Here is a 24658-nt window from a genome sequence, read left to right on the forward strand (position 1 = left end):
AAACTCAACATTCAAAAAACCAAGATCATAGCATCCAGTCCCATCATTTCATGGCAAATAGATGGGGAAACAATGGAAACAGTGACAGACTTTATTTTCTTGGGCTCCCAAATCACTGCAGGTGGTGACTTAGGCCATTAAATTAAAAGATACTTGCACCTTGGAAGAAAAGCTATGACCAACCTAGACAGCATATTAAAAAGCAGAGACATTACTTTGCCAACAAAGGTCCGTCTTGGCAAAGCTATGGTTTTCCCAGTAGTCATGTATGGATGTGAGAGTTGGACTATAAAGAAAGCTGAGTGCCAAAGAATTGATGATTTTGAACTATGGTGCTGGAGAAGACCTTGAGAGTCCCTTGGATTGCAAGGAAATCCAATCAGTCCATCCTAAAGGAAATCAGTCCTGAATATTCACTGGAAGGACTAATGTTGATGCTGAAGCTGAAACTGTAATACTCTGGCCACCTGATGCGAAGAACTGACTCATTGGAAAAGACCCAGTGCTGGAAAAAATTGAAGAGAGAAGGAGAAGGAGACAACAGAGGATAAAATGGTTGGATGGCATTACTGACTTGATGGGCATGAGTTTGAGCAGGCTCCAGCAATTGGTTATGGAGGGGAAGCCTGGCATGCTGCAGTCCATGGGGTCCCAAAGAGTCAGACCTGACTGAGAGACTGAACTGAACTGAACTGTCTTTGATGCTGAGCCTTTAAGAGAAGGGGCTTTCTTTATAAGATGAAGCCATTATCCTCAGTTAGAACAATATAATCTGTCAGATGACTGAACCATTTTTTATTTCAGCAATAAGATATCTACCATTGATTTTTAAAATTTTTCTTTTCTCTTTAAGACTTCTTAAAGAATTAAATATAACAGAAATGCAGGCTAAAATTTAATGGAAAAAATAAGATGAATTATAGTGAAAATGAAATATTAAAGTTGGCTGAATTTTGCTTCACCATTGTGACAGATGTAATTTATTCTGTAAACCAGCCTATAACCTCATCAACTTGTGTTTCACACATTTTGTAATTTACTCAAGAATGTTTTTTGAGGGTCTACCACATGTGAAATTAAAAGACGCTTACTCCTTGGAAGGAAAGTTATGACCAACCTAGATAGCATATTCAAAAGCAGAGACATTACTTTGCCAACAAAGGTCCGTCTAGTCCAGGCTATGGTTTTTCCAGGGGTCATGTATGGATGTGAGAGTTGGACTGTGAAGAAGGCTGAGCACCGAAGAATTGATACTTTTGAACTGTGGTGTTGGAGAAGACTCTTGAGAGTCCCTTGGACTGCACAGAGATCCAACCAGTCCATTCTGAAGGAGATCAGCCCTGGGATTTCTTTGGAAGGAATGATGCTGAAGCTGAAACTCCAGTACTTTGGCCACCTCTTGCGAAGAGTTGACTCATTGGAAAAGACTCTGATGCTGGGAGGGATTGGGGGCAGGAGGAGAAGGGGATGACAGAGGATGAGATGGCTGGATGGCATCACTGACTCGATGGACGTGAGTCTCAGTGAACTCCAGGAGTTGGTGATGGACAGGAAGGCCTGGCGTGCTGAGATTCATGGGGTCGCAAAGAGTCTGACATGATTGAGAGACTGACCTGTACTGAACTGAACCGCACGTGAGGCGTTTTTGAAAAGTATACTGTATTGTTACTTAAATTTTAAAGATCTGTGAATTTGACTCTGCATGTTCCTTCTAAAGTTTAGTTCAGAGAGCAAGCAGAACTTGAAATTATCTTTTAAATTTGGGAGAATCTGGAGGAAGTATTTAGCAAGGTCACTAGATCACACTATAAAGAAATGTACTTATTAAGTATCACTTAAATCTCTTAGACTATCAGACCAGATCAGATCAGATCAGTCACTCAGTTGTGTCCGACTCTTTGCGACCCCATGAATCGCAGCATGCCAGGCCTCCCTGTCCATCACCAACTCCCAGAGTTCACTGAGACTCACGTCCATCGAGTTAGTGATGCCATCCAGCCATCTCATCCTCTGTCATCCCCTTCTCCTCCTGCCCCCAATCCCTCCCAGCATCAGAGTCTTTGCCAATGAGTCAGCTCTTCGCATGAGGTGGCCAAAGTACTAGAGTTTCAGCTTTAGCATCATTCCTTCCAAAGAAATCCCAGAGCTGATCTCCTTCAGAATGGACTGGTTGGATCTCCCTGCAGTCCAAGAGACTCTCAAAATCTTCTCCAACACCACAGTTCAAAAGCATCAATTCTTCAGCGCTCAGCCTTCTTCACAGTCCAACTCTCACATCCATACATGACCACAGGAAAAACCATAGCCTTGACTAGACGGATCTTTGTTGGCAAAGTAATGTCTCTGCTTTTGAATATGCTATCTAGGTTGGTCATGACTTTCCTTCCAAGGAGTAAGCGTCTTTTAATTTCATGGCTGCGTTCACCATCTGTAGTGATTTTGGAGCCCAGAAAAATAAAGTCTGACACCGTTTCCACTGTTTTCCCATCTATTTCCCATGAAGTAGTGGGACTGGATGCCATGATCTTCGTTTTCAGAATGTTGAGCTTTAAGCCACCTTTTTCACTCTCCACTTTCACTTTCATCAAGAGGCTTTTGAGTTCCTCTTCACTTTCTGCCATCAGGGTGGTGTCATCTGCATATCTGAGGTTATTGATATTTCTCCCGGCAATCTTGATTCCAGTTTGTGTTTCTTCCAGTCCAGCGTTTCTCATGAAGTATATTTTAAACCCAATTAAATTTTATAAAATATCATCAATATTGACTTAGCAAATGTCTGACAGTGAGTATGAATATCAGATATGATGGACAAAAGATGAATTCTCAGTCAGTTTTATGAACAAACAAGAAATAAATCAACAAGTACAATTTTAAAATGATCTTATTTTTTAACAATGAGAGAAGAATATGACATTAGCGTTTCTCGCTAGTTCAGTCTCCCAAAACTTAAAAGTGTGAACTGGAGCCCAGTCTAACTTGAATCTATTTGACCCACTATCTACTCATTCAATAAATCTTTATTGAACATATGTTATATGTTAGGTACATGTTAGGCATCAACAATATACAGACTAATAAAAAAAATAGTCCCTGCCCTGAAGGAACCATTGTATTGTTATTTTATAAGTCCAAAATTCATATTATCATTTAACCTAATATTTAGCATTGATTTTATTCAGTCAAAATATTTACTGATTGCTATCAGTTAGTTTCAAATTAATATTTGTCCTCCCTTAAAAGGAAAGAGGAGCATGTTAAGATACATCCATTGACATCTTTTTCATGGAGATTATCTCTTTTTCAAATTAACATGTAGACATTTAAAAACTTGTTATCAGTAGTTTGACCTTTCTAAGATCCAGAATCAATAAATATTATGCACTATTGATAATATTCTTTGTTAGAAATGAAATGGAGATAGTCTCCACTTTTGTATGGATAAGTATTTTATTCTTAAGAAGAAAACCTCATTCTCAGTTATAACCAGATAGGTCTTTTCCATGGTGACAAATAGCTAAATGCATGCATTAGCATTATACACCTCTCCATATTTTCTGAAAGTCCTTGCTCCTAAATTAATATCCTTTTTGATTTATGCACTGAGGCAAGCATTATTTTCCTTTGTAAATAAAAAGAGAAAGGCAATTCATATAATATTTTGGATAAAATGCTTATTTATTCATCATATATAATGTACATATTTGTTATCTTTCATTTGCTTAATGCTTTTTTGTACTCATCTGACAGGATAGCCATTTAAGAATATTTCACAGGATTATAATAAACCCTTCTTTTTTTATTTTCTTAAAGCAATTCATTTCCTTAAAACAATTTATTTCAAAAATATTTTAAGGTGACTTTTTCCTTTTCAAAGGAAAAACCCACAGAGGCATCTAAATTAATTAGGGGGATAAATAATAATTATTTACAAAGATAGAAATCTAGATGTATCATTGCATTAACTGTAAATAAGTACCCCTAATATTTTCCTGGAAAAGAAATAGTTTATTAACTTGAGACTGTTTGTCACTCTTACTGAAGCAACAGGTGGTGACATGAGTTAGCTCTAAAGTACAGGAAATTCTGAAATTGTATTGTGAGCCCCACATCAAAGTTAACATGACAGTCTTTAATGGTTTAAATGAATGTGTATGCTTTCTGAATACAGATTTTTTTATTACTTTGCAAAGGAATATTCTATACATGAATTGCTAAGGTATCACTTAGGTGAGAAAAATGTCCATAGTTATATTAAGATGACACTCAATGAGCTCTCTTTCAGTTAAAAGCAATTGTGTTTCCATATCCAGAGAAATAATTGGAGAGTTTTCCTCATTGTTGGAACTAGAACGGTTTTTTTCTAGTATTCCAAAAGAAATATTTGTCTTGCTCTGAACCATTCCATTAACTGCAAATAGGATAAGTGTTAGGTTTTCTCTGGTTAGTCACATAGACACTAGGAGAGTGTACTAACCAGTTTCCCGCCTTCATCAGTTGCCTCCATTAGGAGGAGCTCTAGCAGTATTTGGCCCAGCAGGGTTTAATTTAGCAAGCCTTAGAAACTAGTCATTTTCACAGTGATGCAAAACACTCTGAACTTTAAAAACCAGAACACACTGTGCTTCCTGTCCTTTTCCTCTCTATGTAACATCACGATGTCTCTCTTTCTTTTTTTCTCTTTTAATATATGCATCTCAGAATCTACATGCTGCTTCAGTTCTGCAGATACGTGCAAAGAGGGCCTCTTTAAACAAACTGGCTCAACAAAGAGCCAAATCTGTTTTTCTGGAGCACTTAGAGATGGTACTGGCAGAATTATAGGCAAAAGAAATGGCTGAAACTTGAGAAGCCAGTTAACTAGGGAATGACTTACTCAAATGTAATTTAATTATTTCTGATTCTCTTATCATACAATTATAACTACCATATTTTGAACTCTTACCATGTACAGGGAATGTTCTAAGAATTTGCTATAACTTATCTAATTTATTTCCAATTAATTGTGATGTAACTAAAATGGAAAATTATGTACCCTGCTCAGGTTACATAGTAAAGGGAGAAACCTGGCTTCCATCAAATAGCTATAATAATTATTCAGAAACGTTAACAGACTTTTTTTTCTCCCCAAAACTCTCTCGCTGTCATTTTTCTTCACTTAGAGTGAGGAAATAATCAATAATAACCAGCTAAGGGAACATATGCAGAGACATTACTTTGCAAACAAAGGTCCGTCTAGTCAAGGCTATGGTTTTTCCAGTGGTCATGTATGGATGTGAGAGTTGGACTGTGAAGAAAACTGAGTGCTGAAGAATTGATGCTTTTGAACTGTGGTGTTGGAGAAGACTCTTGAGAATTACTTGAACTGCAAGGAGATCCAACCAGTCCATTCTGAAGGAGATCAGCCCTGGGATTTCTTTGGAAGGAATGATGCTAAAGCTGAAACTCCAGTACTTTGGCCACCTCATGCGAAGAGCTGACTCACTGGCAAAGACTCTGATGCTGGGAGGGATTGGGGGCAAGAAGAGAAGGGGACGACAGAGGATGAGATGGCTGGATGGCATCACTGACTCGATGGACATGAGTCTGAGTGAACTCCGGGAGCTGGTGATGGACAGGGAGGCCTGGCCTGCTGCGATTCATGGGGTCACAAAGAATCGGACATGACTGAGCGACTGAACTGAACTGAACTGAACTGAAGGGAACATAAAGAGAAGATAGGGGAAAAAAATAACTTGTTACTCTTGTTTTCATTTTTGATGCTAAAAGATGCCCAATTCAGTTTTTTCCCAGTGATTATTTGAGCTATTCCAAATTCTGAAAGATTATGCTGTGAAAGTGCTGCACTCAATATGCCAGCATATTGGGAAAACTCAGGAGGAGCAACAGGACTGGAAAAGGTCAGTTTTCATTCCAATCCCAAAGAAAGGCAATGCCAAAGAATGCTCAAACTACCGCACAATTGCACTCATCTCACAAGCTAGTAAAATAATGCTCAAAATTCTCCAAGCCAGGCTTCAGCAATACGTGAACCGTGAACTTCCTGATGTTCAAGCTGGTTTTAGAAAAGGCAGAGGAACCAGAGATCAAATTACCAACATCCACTGGATCATCGAAAAAGCAAGAGAGTTCCAGAAAAACATCTATTTCTGCTTTATTGACTATGCCAAAGCCTTTGACTGTGTGGATCACAATAAACTGTGGAAAATTCCGAAAGAGATGGGAATACCAGACCACCTGATCTGCCTCTTGAGAAATTTGTATGCAGGTCAGAAAGCAACAGTTAGAACTGGACATGGAACAACAGACTGGTTCCAAATAGGAAAAGGAGTTCGTCAAGGCTGTATAATGTCACCCTGTTTATTTAACTTATATGCAGAGTACATCATGAGAAACGCTGGACTGGAAGAAACACAAGCTGGAATCAAGATTGTCGGGAGAAATCTCAATAACCTCAGATATGCAGATGACACCACCCTTATGGCAGAAAGTGAAGAGGAACTCAAAAGCCTCTTGATGAAAGTGAAAGTGGAGAGTGAAAAAGTTGGCTTAAAGCTCAACATTCTGAAAACGAAGATCATGGCATCTGGTCCCACCACTTTATGGGAAGTAGATGGGGAAACAGTGGAAACAGTGTCAGACTTTATTTTTCTTGGCTCCAAAATCACTACAGATGGTGACTGCAGCCATGAAATTAAAAGATGCTTACTCCTTGGAAGGGAAGTTATGACCAACCTAGATAGCATATTCAAAAGCAGAGACATTACTTTGCCAACAAAGTTTCATCTAGTCAAGGCTATGGTTTTTCCTGTGGTCATGTATGGATGTGAGAGTTGGACTGTGAAGAAGGCTGAGCGCCAAAGAAGTGATGCTTTTGAATTGTGGTGTTGGAGAAGACTCTTGAGAGTCCCTTGGACTGCAGGGGGATCCAACCAGTCCATTCTGAAGGAGATCAGCCCTGGGATTTCTTTGGAAGGAATGATGCTAAAGCTGAAACTCCAGTACTTTGGCCACTGCCGGGGTCCAGCCCCGGCTGATCCAGGGTATTCGAAGGAGAGATGGCATAGGCGAGGGTCAGGAAACAACTGCTTAATTAAACGTTAATTAATGATATAAAGAGTAATAGAATGAGGATAGCGCAGTAGGAAAATTCAGGAGAGAAAAGAGGCTGAGTAGCTTGGTTTACGCGGGAGACCAATAAAACTTCATGACAAGAAGTTTGCACCACTTACATAGGCCGCAGGCGTCCTTCCGTTCTCCCGAAGGAGAGGAGACACTGAGGTCTCCCCGGTCGGATCTTAGAAGCCCAGGCATAATTAGCAAGCATAGCGGGTTCCGCGCTGCAGATGGAGACTCAGCCAGAATTTGAGAGAGAGAGTGACATGGGGAGACCAAGTTTCAGTGAACAAGGCCCGCACTTTATTTTCCAAAGTAGTTTTTATACCTTAAGTTATGCATAGAGGATAATGGGGGAAGGGGTGGAGTCATGCAAGGACAGCAGTTCCTGGTTCTAATCGAAGCCAGGCTTTCAAACTTATCATATGCAAAAGTTCAGGTGAATTACATCATCTTCTGGCCAGGAGGCCTGTTAACATTTTAAGAAACTTATTTTTCTCTAAAGGTAATTATTCCAAAGTCAGGCACCAGCCTCCAAAAAAGCATTGGACAAAGCTGCATTTTACATTTCTGTACACCCATTATATCAATCAATACACTGCCAAGGACACAGTAGGTAAGGAGTATGGAGACTTAGCAGCAAACATTGGCCCAACAAGTGAAAAACCCTTCACCAATACAATTTCTAATCAATCTTTTAACTACTCAATGGAATCTGTATTTAGGAAGTTTAGAACATCTCCTGCCTCTCACAGTTGGGAGGCTCTGAACAATCACATGTGGCCGGAAAAACCTATTCAGGCAGGCTAGAGGATTTCCAAAGGAGTTTGTAGGTTGAAACACTGTCACACCCAGGAATTATTAACTGGAGCTGTAAGCTAACTCTTTTTTCAGAGAGAGGTAGTGGGGGACAGCCCCCTGTAAAGTCAGAGGTGTAGGTGAAAGCACAAAGCAGAAAGTAGGCAGACTCTGGTTTTGGGGGTAGATGCTCGAGAATATCCAGGGGGACTCCTGAGGCTCGATCCCGCCTTTGCGTATGCCGAGCCTCCTTCCTCATGACCTTTGCCATGGGCGGAGCTCCTGCTCCCGGCAGTGATAGAATTCCAGTTGAGCTATTCCAGATCCTGAAAGATGATGCTATGGAAAGTGCTGCACTCAATATGCAATATGCACTCAATATGCAATATGCCGGCTCCCGGCAGGCCACCTCATGCGAAGAATTGACTCATTGGAAAAGACTCTGATGCTGGGAGGGATTGGGGGCAAGAAGAGAAGGGGACGACAGAGGATGAGATGGCTGGATGGAATCATTGACTCGTTGGACGTGAGTCTGAGTGAACTCCGGGAGTTGGTGATGGACAGGGAGGCCTGGCGTGCTGCGATTCATGGGGTAGCAAAGAGTCGGACATGACTGAGCAACTGATCTGATCTGATTGTCTCATTCTTTGATATCTCAGATTGGCAATGAGTAGACTTTTAGATTCCTTAAGCTAAGCTTCAAAATTCCTAAATGTGGGTTTTTCAGATTCATAGGATAATGACAATTAATTAAATTACAATATATTTTTCAATAACTATACAAGCTGATCCATTCCCTGGTGGCTCAGACCGTAAAGCGTCTGTCTACAATGCAGGAGACCTGGGTTCGATCCCTTGGTCTGGAAGATCCTCTGGAGAAGGAAATGGCAACCTACTCCACTATTTTTGCTTGGAAAATCCAATGGATGGAAGAGCCTGGTAGGCTACAGTCCGTGGGGTTGCAGAGTCAGAGAAGACTGAGCGACTTCACCATTATACAAGCTGATCCATAAGCAGAAATTCCAAATGAAAACAAAATCATAAACTTATGTTTTAGTCAGTCAGTTGCGTGCTCAATTGTATCTGACTCTTTGCAATCCCAAGGGCTGTATATCTACCCAGGCTCCTCTGTCCGTGAAATTTTCCAGGCAAAAATCCAAGACTGAGTTGCTGTTTCCTACTCTAGATCTTCCTGACCCAAGGACTGAACCCACGTCTCCTGAGTCTCCTGCATTGTCAGGCAGATTCTTTACCACTGTGCCACCAAACTAAATTACACTGCTACTATTGATTTACACGTAAGTAAGAAATTAAATGCCCATGATTGGCCTAGTTTGCTCTCGAGCTTATACTGAATGGAGGCCCAATGATAGTAGGAATCAGATAAATGCTCTCCCGACAAAAGGAAGTCCAACCTGAGTGAGGAAATAATAACATACCCAAGACTCTGGGAGATTAGAACACCAGCTACAGGAAAATCAACAGAAATGGACTTGAAATTGATAAGAAAAAAAAAAAAATGGCCATCTTGAAAGAGTACTGCTCTTTTGGAGCAGGACCAGTTATATCATAGAAGCTCAGGGGGAAAGAGACTGAACAAAACAAGTAATGGAAATTAAAATTCCTTTAGAACAAAAGTGAAATGCAAGGCTCAGTAATGAGTTCAATGTAACGTATGCAGTTAGGTTACTAACTCCTAGAACACAGAGCTCACACATTTCTACTAATCCCATCATGGGCATACTTTCTATATTTTTTAACTTTTTAAAAAAATTGAAGTATAATTGCTTTACAAGTTTGTGCTAGTTTCTGCTATACAATGAAGTGAATCAGATGTACATACACATATATCCCCTCTCTCTTGGACCTTCCTCCTATCCCACCTATCTATGTCCTATGACTTAGGGATCACACTACTGGGCATAAAACCTGAGATGCAAAAAGACACATGTACCCCAGTGTTCATTGAAGCACTATTTACAATAGCCAGGACATGGAAGCAATCTAACTGGTTATTGACAGATGAATGTATAAAGAAGATGTGGTACATATGTAGAATGGAATATTGCTCAGCCATAAAAAATAAAGGAATTGGGACATTTGTAGAGATGTGGATGGACCTAGAGCCTGCTATATTTTTAAACTGGAAAGAGGAGCTAATGCCTCCTCTTAGATAATATGCTGCTACTGCCGCTAAGTTGCTTCAGTCGTGTCCGACTCTGTGCGACCCCATAGACGGCAGCCTACCAGGCTCCCCTGTCCCTGGAATTCTCCAGGCAAGAAACTGGAGTGGGTTGCCATTTCCTTCTCCAATGCATGAAGTGAAAAGAGAAAGTGAAGTCGCTCAGTCATGTCCAACTCCCAGCAACCCCATGGACTGCAGCCTACCAGGCAGCCTTCTCTGCCCATGGGATTTTCCAGGCAAGAGTACTGGAGTGGGATGCCATTGCCTTCTCTTTAGATAGTATAAATGTTTTTATATTTGCCTTTGGTCTATGCCAGGCATGTGGTTTACATATAGGTGTCCTAATCCAACAAAGAAATCAGAAGCTGGTTTATTTTTCTACGAACCCTGCCCCACATTGATTGAGGGTAACTCCTGGGGCATTAACTTCCTAGTAATTCCAGCTTGCTCTGTGTCCAAACTGTCAGGTCCTATAGTCAGCGAACATTCTCAAGCAAAAATCTCAGGCTTATTGAGGAGACAAGAGCATTTAGAAGGAGTAAAGCAATAAGAACAAAGCTGTTCTTCTATAAATCTTCCTATAGCCCTTGTTTGCCCCTCATATATTCCAACCATTTGCTATCAGGTTAATAACAAAATACTGTCTATCTCTGTCTCTGTATTTTGCTTGTTCACCATGTACATGTGTGTACATTAACACATACACAATTGCTTGCTTGTTTCCAAAAATATTTAATGTTACTTCTCCATCCTCCATGAATAATCTTAGTTTGACCTTCAAACCAATAGGGATGCCAGATGCCATAACAAAAATCTGATTATAAAACCTTTTAAGCCTCTTCAATTATATCTAAACATTCATATTATCTTTTTGATTTTTCTCTAAGCATCTCACAGAATCATGCAATTCTTTCCAATCCCACTGCTTTTCCTTCTTTATATCCCAGATTACTAACACAGCCCTCTGGCTCTGTCTCATAATTCTGATCTTGTCTTCTCCAGACAACTCTGTAGAAACTGTTCTTTCTTACCTTCAAACCAACCGGATCTTTCCCTTTCTTTAGAACACTTCAGTAAGTATCCACTGATGGTAAGGGTTTTGGCTCTGGACCATCAAGTGTGCACTTCTCTCAGCCTGAAATACAATTTTCAACTGTCTCCAGATGGAAAGCTTTATTGATCATCCAGTCTCAATATAGTTATTACTTCCTCTCTTCTCCGATTGCCAGCCTTTGACAAGTGACCTTCCCTGTGCTCCTGGGATGCTCTTATTTCCCCATCATAGTCCTTATCATACGGCATTGTCCTTGCCTTTTTAGTTCTGTCTTTCCCAACTAAACTGTGAGCCCCATGAGGGCAGGGGCCAAGCTTTTATATTTACTGTTTTGCTCTTCATGCTCAGTAGAAACATTGAATTTTGTTTGACGTTCTGAACAAGTAAATGGGTATAAATTTAAAGATTGAATGATTATTGAATATCAAGTACTGAAAAGCCCAAGTTTCAGGTACCCAGGGATATATGGTCAAAAATGTAAAATACATTTAAGTGCAGAGGGAAGAGCTGCTAAACTGGAAAAATGGTGTAGTAAAAAATTACTCTATGTTGTTAGAAATTTACTTAGAGCTAAGAACCACAGTAGATAAGTTAGTATTAATTGAATTACTTTCTGGTACAAAGGATTTTAATTAGATTTTTTTTCTTGTCTGATAATAAGTCTGTTTTTATCATTTGTTATTATTTTTATTACATCATTTTTATTATGTTATTATTTTTATTTGTTATTATCATGTTTTTGCCAAAATTTCATGCTGTCTAGTAAGTATAACACAGTAACTTAAAGTCTGTCTGGAGATGTCAACTTTGAATTTAATGAGGCTTTGTTACTGAACATCTTTAATTACATATTAGTCTCTTAGATGTTGAATGTACATGCTTCCCTGGTGGCTCAGAGGTTAAAGCATCTGCCTGCAAGGTGGGAGACCAGGGTTCAATCCCTGGGTCGGCAAGATCCCCTGGAGAAGGAATTGGCAACCTACTCCATTATTTTTGCCTGGAGAATCCCATGGACAGAGGAGCCTGGTTGGCTAGAGTCCATGGGGTCGCAAAGAGTTGGATACAACTGAATGACTTCACTTTCTTTCTTTCTTTCACTTAGACGTTGGACTGCACTAATGCACATGTATTAGAAAATCAAATATCAGGGAGAAAACGTAAGCCTTTTGAATTTATTAACTAGAAATACACGTGAAAGGATAACTGCAGTCAAATTTCAATACCTCTACTCTTACACACAAATATACTACTGTGACCACACTCTCGGAAAAAGCATTCCTTGGTTACTTCTGTGACAAAGTTTTAGGTAGAAAACATGATAGGCTGTCTCAGTTTTAAGGAATACATACCCTGTACCCCAAGACATTGTCAATTTACCTTTCAAATGTTTCAGTATTTTCCTGTAGTACATATAGCCTAATTTTTTAACTTTTTAGTTTGAAATAAGTATAGATTCACAGAAAGATGAAAGGTAGCAAAGAGAGATGCTGTGTACCTCAGTTCAGTTCAGTTCCATTGTTCAGTGGTGTCTGACTGTTTGTGACCCCATGAACTGCAGCACGCCAGCCCTCCCTGTCCATCACCAACTCCCGGAGTTCACTCAAACTCATGTCCATTGAGTCGGTGATGCCATCCAACCAACTCATCCTCTGTCATCCCCTTCTCCTCCTGCCTTCAATCTTTCCCAGCATCAGGGTCTTTACAAATGAGTCAGCTCTTTGCATCAGGTGGCCAAAGTATTGGAGTTTCAGCTTCAACATCAGTCCTTCCAATGAACACCCAGGACTGATCTCCTTTAGGATGGACTGAATGGATTTCCTTGCAGTCCAAGGGACTCTCAAGAGTCTTCTCCAACACCACAGTTCAAAAGCGTCAATTCTTCAGTGCTCAGCTTTCTTTATAGTCCAACTATCACATCCATACATGACTACTGGAAAAACTATAGCTTTGTTTAGATGGACCTTTATTGACAAGGTAATGTCTCCGCTTTTTAATATGCTGTCTAGGTAGGTCATAACTTTCCTTCCAAGGAGTAAGTGTCTTTTAATTTCATGGCTGCAATCACCATCTGCAGTGATTTGAGAGCCCCCCAAAATAAAGTCTGCCACTGTTTCTCCATCTAATTGCCGTGAAGCGATGGGACCGGATGCCATGATCTTAGTTTTCTGAATGTTGAGCTTGAAGCCAACTTTTTCTCTCCCCCTTTTCACTTTCATCAAGAAGCTCTTTAGTTCTTCTTCACTTTCTGCCATAAGGGTGGTGTCATCTACATATCTGAAGTTATTGATTTTTCTCCCAGCAATCTTGATTCCAACTTGTGCTTCATCCAGCCCAGTGTTTCTCATGATGTACTCTGCATATAAGTTAAATAAGCAGGGTGACAATATACAGCCTTGATGTACTCCTTTTGCTATTTGGAACCAGTCTGTTGTTCCATGCCCAGTTCTAACTGTTGCTTCCTGACCTTCATACAGGTTTCTCAAGAGGCAGATCAGGTGGTCTGGTATTCCTATCTCTTTAAAAAATTTCCACAGTTTATCCACACAGTCAAAGGCTTTGGTAGAGTCAATAAAGCAGAAATAGATGTCTTTCTGGAACTCTCTTGCTTTTTCCATGGTCCAGTGGATGTTGGTAATTTGATATTATTTCCTCTGCCTTTTCTAAAACCAGCTTGAACATTTGGAAGCTCGCGGTTCATGTATTGCTGAAGCCTGGCTTGGAGAATTTTGAGCATTACTTTACTAGCATATGAGATGAGTGCAGTTGTGCGGTAGTTTGAGCATTTTTTGGCATTGCCTTTCTTTGGGATTGGAATGAAAACTGACCTTTTCCAGTCCTGTGGCCACTGCTGAGTTTTCCCAATATGCTGGCATATTGAGTGCAACACTTTCACAGCATCATCTTTTAGGATTTGAAATAGCTTCACTGGAATTCCATCACCTCCACTAGCTTTCTTTGAAGTGATGCTTTCTAAGGCCCACTTGACTTCACATTCCTTCACATGTCTGGCTCTAGGTCAGTGATCACACGATCGTGATTATCTGGGTCGTGAAAATCTTTTTTGTACAGTACTTCTGTGTATTCTTGCCACGTCTTAATATCTTCTGCTTTTGTTAGGTCCATACCATTTCTGTGCTTTATTGAGCCCATCTTTGCATGAAATGTTTCCTTGGTATCTCTGATTTTCTTGAAGAGATCTCTAGTCTTTCCCATTCTATTGTTTTCCTCTATTTCTTTGCATTGATAGCTGAGGAAGGCTTTCTTATCTTTCCTTGCTCTTCTTTGGAACTCTGCATTCAGATGCTTATATCTTTCATTTTCTCTTCTGCTTTTCACTTCTCTTCTTTTCACAGCTATTTGTAAGGCCTCCCCAGACAGCCATTTTGCTTTTTTGCATTCCTTTTTCTTGGGGATGGTCTTGATCCCTGTCTCTTGTACAATGTCGTGAACCTCCGTCCATAGTTCATCAGGCACTCTATCAAATCTAGTCCCTTAAATCTATTTCTCACTTTCACTGTATAATCATAAGGGATTTGATTTAGGTCATACCTAAATAGTCTAGTGGTTTTCCCCACTTTCTTCAATTTCAGTCTGAATTTGGCAATAAGGAGCTCATGATCTAAGCCACAGTCAGCTCCTGGTCTTGTTTTTGCTGACTGTATAGAGCTTCTCCATCTTTGGCTGCAAAGAATATAATTAATCTTATTTCAGTGTTGACCATCTGCTGATGTCCATGTGTGGAGTCTTCTCTTGCTATGTACTTATCACTCAGTTAATGGACACATTACGTAACAATATTAAACCTGAGGATTTGACACTAATAGAGTGTGCATAAACACTTCTGTATCATTTTATCACATGTGCAACCACCACCCAAATTAGAGATACAGAACTCATTGACCACCAAAAAATCTCCCTGGTAGTACCATTTTATGGTCACACTGATCTCCCCCAGTTCACTATCCCTAAACTACAGTAACCATTAATCTATTTTCTGCTGTATATTTTTAGAATATGGAGAGTATTATATACATGAAATCATAGAGTATTTGAGAGTATGTAACCTTTTAAGACTACTCTTTTTTCACCATGAATGAAATAATTTGTTCCTTTTTCTTGCTGAATAATATTCCAAGTAATGGGTGTATGACAGTTTGTTTAAATATTCCCCTACTCTAGGTTTCTAAGAGTCAGACACAACTGAACAACTAACACAGAAGGCATTTTGGTGATTTCCATCTTTTTACTATTCCATACATTGCTATGACAATCTTGTACAGTTTTTTTTTTTAATAACCAACGAGGATTTATTGTCTAGCACAGAGAAATATATTCAATATCTTATTATAAACTGTTATGGAAAAGAGTTGGAAAAAAGGAATGTGTACACATGTATAACCAGATAACCAGATCACTTTGCTATATACCTGAAACTAACACAATATTGTAAATTAACTATACTTCAGTAACAATAACCAAAATAAAAGGTGAAGAGAGAGAGCAAAGATTCCAATAAAATGCTTATATTTAAAAAATGTGTTGATTTAAGAAAGACCTGGGGCAGTGTTGGGAAGGGGAGCACTATGTAATGAGATGATGGTAGGTGACCACTTGAGATCCAGACCTCATGAAATCAATCTGACAAACCTGTGAAGCATACTGGGATTAGACTGGAATGACTCTTGGAGGATGGTGGGCACATACCTCCAGGATTGTGGTGGAGGGTACATTCCTTATTTCTGCAACTGATCGTGGCCCTGGGGGTGACTCACTGGTGACTGCCCTCTTCTCCCACTCTGAGAGGGCATTCCTCTTGTCCTAAGTCAGCTCCTTAGACCTCAGTGTGTGTCATTCAATCATATCTGACTCTCTGGGACCCCATGGACTATAGCCCACCAGTCTACTCTGTCGATGGAGTTCTCCAAGAATACTGAAGTAAGTTGCCATTTCCTCCTTCAGGGGATCTTTCTGACCCAGGATCAAACCTAGGTCTCCTGCATTGCAGGCAGATTCTTTACTATTTGAGCCCAGGAAGTGACCCAAATCTTTATTCGTTAAACAATGAGTCCTTAGTGTTTCTATTATTTATTTATTTATTTTTATTTTATTTAACTTTACAATATTGTATTGGTTTTGCCATATATCAAAATGAATCTGCCACAGGTATACATGTGTTCCGCATCCTGAACCCTCCTCCCTCCTCCCTCCCCATACCATCCCTCTGGGTCGTCCCAGTGCACCAGCCCCAAGCATCCAGTATCGTGCATCGAACCTGGACTGGTGACTCATTTCATATATGATATTATACATATTTCAATGCCATTCTCCCAAATCATCCCACCCTCTCCCTCTCCCACAGAGTCCAAAAGACTGTTCTATACATCAGTGTCTTTTTTGCTGTCTCGTATACAGGGTTATTGTTACCATCTTTCTAAATTCCATATATATGCATTAGTATACTGTATTGGTGTTTTTCTTTCTGGCTTACTTCACTCTGTATAATAGGCTCCAGTTTCATCCACCTCATTAGAACTGATTCAAATGTATTCTTTTTAATGGCTGAGTAATACTCCATTGTGTATATGTTATTTAATACCTAAATTCATTAGGATCACAATAATAGAGACAATTGTTGGGAGTGAAAACAGAGAAATAAATTTGAGAAAACCACCTGGAATGAAGGTTCTTTTTTCAAGTTCCCTATTCTTTTTCCATACTGTCCTTTCTTGCCTTATGGTTTCTAGTCTTCCTGTTATTACTCTATTTAAACATTTTTTTTTCTCTCTCTGAACATTTTAACATACTTCTTTAACACTCAGATTCTTCTGTTACAATTCTTAGACTGCAAATTATCCCATTTGTTGCATCTGCTGAGTTTCCTCTCCTTCTGGTACAAGTTTTTGAGTGGACAGAAGTCATAATTTTTTTTAATAAATGCCTGAGAGTGCTATATTGTCTTGGAGGAGGTCATCCAGCAGATGGGACTGCCAGTTGACTCATGAGCTGGACTCAAGCAATGGAAATCCCCCCATCCCCTCCTCTGTCCTTGTAAAAAAGTACATTCTGTACACCAGTCCATCATCAGGAGCTATTTCAAGGATATACCCATGAGAAAGTATGGTCTTGTTGGACCATCTTAACTGTGTACAAAACTCAACTCTGTTAAGATTTCTACACAAATTTTGATGATTGTGGCAGAAGGATGTGGAAATTTAGTTAGCCTATGGTTGCCTCATATGCTTGTTCAAACAGCTACCTACCAGTCTGGAGTAATCTGCCTTTCTTCAGTCTCTCCTTGCCCTCTGTGTATAGTTAAAGATTATACCCAGCAATTCCCAAGATTGCAAACCAACAAATGACAGGCCAGCCAGGAGACTGGAGAAATGGGTCTTGGAAAAGACACTTTCTCAGGAGAAATTCTGAGTTAGGCAGCCACTCTATGTGCCTCATATGTTAGATGCTTGTGGACTCCCAGCTTGTGAAAACACCTGCTGATTTGAAGAACTGTGCATAGAACTGTTACAGTGAAAAAAATAAAGCCTTCTTTGAGAAGAAAATATCTAAGTTTAGATTGGAAGGATGAAAAAGTTAGCCATTTGTGGATTTGAATATGTTTGTGAGTTAGAGAAGGGGTTTAGTTTGAATATAATAATTCAAACAGGCAGAAAGAATAGCAGTAAGTAGGAGGATGGAGGGGCCTTGAAATCTTTGAGGAAAAGAAAGGAGGTCAGTATTCCAGGACAATATTGAATCCGGGTTAATGTGGCATGGGATGATGTTGGAAAAGGAAAGAGACTCAGATCTTATATAAGGTGCAGTGAGAAGTCATTGACAACTTTAAACTAGGGATGACATAATATAGATTACATTTTAAAAGACCTCCTTCTTACTGTTGTGTGGATAATAGATTATTTGAGAGCAAGATTGAAAGCAAATATGTCAGAAGTATTTTGCAAGAGGTTCTCCAGGTGAGATACGATGATGTTTTGGACATAAAGGATTAAAGATTTAGAGAATGAAATGGTAAATATCTGGAAATGGATATGAACTTGAGCAAACTCAGGGAGATCGTGGAGGACAGGGAAGCCTGGGGTGCTGCAGTCCATGGGGTCGCAAAGAGTCAGACGTGACTTAACAGTTGAACAGTAACAACAGTGGTAAATATTTTGGACTTTCACAATCATCTTGAGAAGATAAGATTTCTTTGTATTCAATCACAGGTGTTTGTTCCTAGCAACTACCAGCTAGGTAGAAGCAAGTCTCTTAAACGTTTCCTTGTTTGTTTTTTAATGAGTGTTTCCCCTTTTGAGAGAGACAGTGAAGTGTCATGGTTAAGAACATAGGCTCTGGAACAAGTCTGGGTGCTATCTCACTCCTACCAATTATGAGGGGACTAGTTGGTAAAATTTCTAAAACTTACTGTGCCTAGTGTATAAAGTTGAAAAAATAATAGTACCCACTTTACTGGGTGATGACTGTGTAACTTAATACAATACTATACATATATAATGTTACATGCTTGAACAGAGCCTTCTGCCTATGCATTGCTCACTATTAGCAGCTATTAAGTAGATAATAGACTTGGTTCTGAAAAATATGCATATATTTTTTGAATACAAATTGAGTTGACTTTGAGTCTAACATGATATTGAAGAATTTCGCTATTAAACTAAAATGATTCTATAAAACAAGTACTTTTACCTATTTCTGTAACTATTTTGATTCCAACTCTATTGGGTCTTATTTTAACTAAAAGAAAATGTTCACCTAGAGATTGAGATAATTTAAACCCTACAAGATTCAAATAAAATAATTTTCTACTTGTTGGATTCAGTGTTTTGTCTGGTTTTGCTCTGGACAATTCCCAGGGCTACGTTCATATATGTGTTCTTAGCCTGGATATCTGATCCACACCCCTACCCTTTAGTCCTCCTGTTGTCTTATATTCACAGTGGAGATACTGAATCTGGAGCCTAGTCATATCATGAAGATATCTACAAGCTGTTTTGGAAAGAACGCATATCCCTTTGTAATGCATATTCTTGGTAAGAAATAATGTTGTTTTTCATATTCGTAAACATCTACCAAATCAGAAATACAGGTGGCACATATGTCATAATCCTTTTATCCAAGATTTACACAGATAGGACTCATCTTTGGGCATTTGTTTCATGCCCTATAAAGTTTTCAAATCAGTGTTTTAAAAAGCCTCCTCTAATCAGATTTTCTATGGCGTTTATCCTTAGTTAAATTTTGGCTGTCTTACATTGTACCACAGTATAGCTTTGTCACTCAGATCTTAGACTATGAAATAGGTTTAATTGCATCCTTAAGGAATCCATAATCTGTCTAAGCTTCATTAAGAAATTCTTTGCTTTGGTATTACAACCAAAGTCAATTTATGATAACAAGTTAAACAGATTACAGATCCTTCTCTTCCAATATTTTTTATTTCTACTCTTTTATATGGGCTCTAGAAATTTTCATTATGAATACCTGATAGACAATAAACTTTATAAATACACATTATACCATAATTAACAATAAAAAATCTAATACCAGGTCTTGATCTTTGTATCATCTGAGGACAGAGTAAAAGCATAAATCCTCTCTTCTTGATTGTTAAAGATATTACAAAGCACAGCTAAAAATAACTCCATACGATCAAGTTTGACATTTTAAGAGTCAAAGGTTTTAGGCCATCCTTTTATTTTTCTGTTTCAAGATCTGTTTAAAGAAGTTGAAGCAAAATAAGATTTAATTGTTAAAATATCTCAGAGTAAACTTTCCTGTGTATAGAAACCTGTTTATTTTCATTTTTGTGTCTTAATTTTAAAATATTGTTAATTTTTATGTAGTCATTATATCTTATATTCTTTCTTCAAGGTTAAATAACCGATACATACTATAGTAGAAAACTGAACTAAATTCCTCTAAATAAGAATGCATACTTAGAAGTTAATAAATGAAACATGTTTACTTATTTCTGAAAAGCCAATCACAGTGGCATAAATTAAATCTTACATTTAAAAATAGCATCCAACACATTTAGTGAATATAAACCTTCAGTTAGCTGAATATATATATCAGTTTTTTCTGGAAATGTTGATACTTCTTTTTTCTTTATTAAAGAATTAATAGTATTTTACTTTGTCCTTTCTAGATGAACAATCTATCAGACTCACAGATGTTTCTAATTTATCAGAAAACTAATGAACTTTTACTCTGTATAAGTTGATGTCCTGTAAAGGACACAAGGTCCATGTGGTGCTCTCAAGACATGAGGAACAGTTACTGTCTGGATGATTTAACTAAGACACTGTTTCCTGAAACACTACGCCTTGCCAACTTTTGCTGAAATAGAGTATAACATCAGAGAAATCCTGTTTTTTTAGAATTTTTTCCCAGTCTGCACATGCGTGCTCAGTCATGTCAGACTCTTTGTGATCCCATGGGCTGTAGTCTGCCAGGCTCCTCTATCCATGGAATTTTCCAGGCAAGAATGCTAAAAGGGGTTGCCATTTCCTACTCCAGGGGATCTTCCTGACCCAGGGATCAAACCCATGTGGGTTTGAGTCCTAGTACCACTATTTTAAGATGCTAGGAAAAGTCTTTAATCATGATCAATTCCAAGTTCCTCTTGTGTAACAGGCAGATTCTTTGCTGTCTGAGCCACCAGGGAAGCCCAAAGTGAGAACAATACTAAGTTAAATACCTCATAGCATTGTTATATGATAAAATTAGATGATGCACGTGAAGTAGCCTGCAGAGTATCTGGCATGTAGAAAGTATTCAATTAACATTAGGTATTATCAATATCACTATTACTCAGACAATTATTATGAATATAGTGCTTCTTACTACAAAAATGTAAATAAGCCAAACTGAACTTCTGAACAATACTGGTGAAGATAGAAAGTATTTAAACCCACCCCCCCCCACCCCTGGAAGGCAGGTTTATCCTTTTGTATTACTAGTTCATGATCAAATGTACTTTAACAGAGAGCAACCATCCACAGTTATTCCTCATCAATCAAAAAATATGTATTAGCAGCCATCATATACTTAGTATCTATTATATGATAATATGTAAAGGTCCAATGGGAGATATTTTAGAGGTATAAGGCATGGATGATTTATGCTGTTAAATAACTTTCATTTTGGGGTGAATTAGAGAATACTAATTGGTATGAGTCATTCTTGACTAATATAATGGACTATAAAAACTCAGTATCAAGGCATAAAATGCCGAAGCTGTAGTCTATTGATAAGAAGTCCTCCAGCTACAAATGACAAAATTCAACTCAAATTAGATGAAATTAAAAACATGAATGTATTGGTTTGTCTAAATAAAAGATTCAAGGCAGATATTGGGCATGGCCCAATCCAGGGAGTCCAAGAATTCTTATCAGTCATCGGTTTCTATTTCTCTACCTTTTTTTTTCTGTATTGGCTTCATTTTCATGGAGGTCCTCACTACAACCTGATGAAATTGTTTTTGGCATCTCCTGACTCAAAATTTAGCGAGCCAAAATGCCAAGAATGTGTCTCATTGATCTTGACTCTCATGCTCATCCTGAACTAATAACTGTGGACAAGAGGATGATGGTATACAGTCATATCTGAGTCCAGCACTCCTGGAGATGGAAAATTGAACATAAGAACTGATCATGGTAGAGAGGTAATTTCACAAAACAATAAGTGCTATTATCAATGCACACCTGTATATTTAAAAAAATGAATTTGCACACATCATGACACTTTGTCTCTAAATGCTCCAACATGCACCACCTAAGAATGTAGATCACTGTCTATTTAATCAACACACTGTTACTTACTCTACCTCATAATATTAATAATTCTGTATCATCAAATGTAGCAGTCATATTGAAATTTCCCCGGCTGCTCCAAAAAAGGGCTGACTGATAATGCAATTCACTGAGATTGAGGTGGCAAAGTGTCCTCAAAATTCTTGACCTTATATGTTCTTCTCTGAATCAAAGATGCTGGAAGTTCCTAGAGGGACCTAGACTATTTAATATCTATTTATTGCTTCCTCCTCCACATAGTTTAGATAAACACTAAAATTTAATTGAATACTAAAGTAAAAATCCATACATCTTAATTTGGGGGAAAGGGGATACAAAACATATTGAGAAATAAATGATGTGGGTTCTTTCCAAGTGACCCACTTTAATAAACAGTGATGCTGAAATGACTAATTCTAGAGATGATAGGTAGTTGATTGATATGTGTGTGCCTGTGTGTGCTCAGTCATGTCCAACTCTTTCCAACTCCATGGACTATAGCCCCCCCAGGCACCACTGTTCATGGGATTTTCCAGGCAAGAATACTGGAGTGGGTTGTCATTTCCTTCTTCAGAGGATCTTCCTGACCCAGGGATTGAACCCATGCCTCCTGTGTCTCCTGCATTGGCAGGCAGGTTCTTTACCACTGGGTCCCCTGGGAAGCCCCGATTGATAGATAGATAGATATCAATAAAGATAAAGATTAATAGCAGTGTGTTATTTACAAGTAGCAGAAGAAAATTTCAAATATATTCATCAATCAAGCAGGCACTGGGGAAGAAAGATTTTACTGTAAAGTGAAAGGCTAGCTTCAGAAACAGCTTAATCCCTGTCCAAACAATATCATGTGGTCTTTTCTCTCTTTTTTGTTTCGTATCTATCCATTTTTCAGCCAGTTTTGCTTGACTCTTTAGATATACTTTCTTTCAAACTCTGTCCACTAGGTGGCTCCAGTCCAAAGTGACATCCTCAGGACCTCAAGGACAAGGTGTGAGAAAAACTCTTGTGATCATCTCAAAAAAAGCCCAGGGCTATTTAATCTATATCACTAGTTCTGGTTTGGGTGTTGCCCACCCCTGAACTTATCACTTTCCATGAATGAAGGAGGTGAGAAGAAGAGGGTTGCAAAGTTTTAAATTGGGTCCAGTCTGAGTCATACAACTACTCCTAAAGCTGGAGGTGAATTTGATAGCACCAGAACCGAATCAAATGGATTGTTATTATGGAAGGCTTTGCTCTCCAATGGAAAAAAATCAACATGCTATCACTTGAAATTTGTAAGGATGCCTGGAACATTCCAAAATAGACGCCCATTCACTGCCTTTCTTTCATTAGGTCTTACTATAGAGATTCCAGCACTGTATCTACAATTCCTGTCGAATCTTATTCAGCAATACCTACGTAATGAGAAAGCTCTAAATTGCTTTTTATTGTGCTTTCAAATAATTTGAAACACTTTTTTTGCATATCAGCCTTGTAAATATTATCATTTTCATATTGCAAGTGAGGTAACGGAAGCTGATTTGGGATTTGTGCAGGACCACAGGACAGGTAAAGATCACATACTCAGAACCATGTTTGTCTAATCTAAGCACCTTACAATTTTAGGGACGTCAGCCTGCATTCTCTAGGCTTAAGTCATGAGACTTAAATTTTGCCACTTATAGAAGCAAGACAGGCAATATAAATTCATGAAGTGAGCAAGGTAGATGAACAAAGCCCAAGCATTCATGTCTTCTCCAGGGGGCAGAGCTTCTATTAGTGTCAGATAATTGCTGCAATGCAAACATGTACGCCATATATGCTAGGCCTTCCAAATTTTAAAGAGAGACTGAGTATTTGAATGTTGTTTGAATCTTAGCATCTAATCTATTAAAGAAAACAGCCATGAGGGCCACACACAGTATTTCTTATGCTATCCATGTATGGTCTGCTTTTCTAAATAGCTCAATGCCCTGGCTCCTACTCAATGTCAACACTGCAGAATTAACTGAGTTTACTCCACCTTTTTCAACCTGCTGTTCCTAGAATGAATAAATTCACAGGAGCTTTGTGCTATTTATTAGATAAATGAGCTGCATACTTTAATCTTGCTTTTCATCATTTCTCTTTGCACTCTGCTTTCTTTGTTATGTTGTTAATCAACTTCTATAAACTGTGAAAATAGAAGAAGAGGCAAATGGTATAGAAAAAAATCAGAGGAATGTCAGAATGAAGGAGAGAGATAATTTAAGAAATGTTTCAGAGATAGAAAAGTCCTTTGGATAGCTGAGAGAAACGACTGTCAAGATTCTCCTGATTGTTACTAAATGAAGAAATTGAGATCAAGGGGGCTTGTTCTAATCTACAATTAATGTCAGAGATAGACCTAAAACAACCCAGATGTTGTGACTTCCAGCTGTCAGTCACTTATCTCTTGAAAACTTCCAATAGGTTCTTTCTCCCTCTGTCTCCCTCAGACTTTGTGTGTGTGTGTGTGTGTTTTCATGTTACACAGTGAGGTGACAAAATGATAGGCTCCTTATTTTTGTGCATCTTCATACGGGGATCTGTATATGGACATGGAGAATGAGGTTGGACATGAAAAAATAAGTAAAACAATGAAAACAAACAGAATATCCATTTAAATCTTCTTTCAATAATGAAACTCCTTGTTATTGTAAACTTTCAAATTTCACTTTGAGAAAAGATCTGAATTTA

General features: G+C 38.6%; 1 protein-coding gene across 3 annotated transcripts in view; it reads left to right on the top strand.

Annotated features, from left to right (window-relative positions):
- GABRG2 (gamma-aminobutyric acid type A receptor subunit gamma2) overlaps positions 1-24658 on the top strand; it is a 248991-nt gene that overhangs the window by 18314 nt on the left and 206019 nt on the right. The window contains exon 1 of one of the 3 annotated variants that reach the window (XM_055561946.1): positions 19175-19195. The exons of the other annotated variants lie outside the window; for them this stretch is intronic. The gene's annotated coding sequence lies outside the window, so the exon portion shown is untranslated. Of the gene's footprint in view, positions 1-19174; positions 19196-24658 lie in introns of those variants that run through there. 3 annotated transcript variants of the gene reach the window in all.

This window comes from Bubalus kerabau, chromosome 1, assembly GCF_029407905.1.
Source record: "Bubalus kerabau isolate K-KA32 ecotype Philippines breed swamp buffalo chromosome 1, PCC_UOA_SB_1v2, whole genome shotgun sequence".
In the NCBI taxonomy this organism is placed as follows: Eukaryota; Metazoa; Chordata; class Mammalia; order Artiodactyla; family Bovidae; genus Bubalus; species Bubalus kerabau.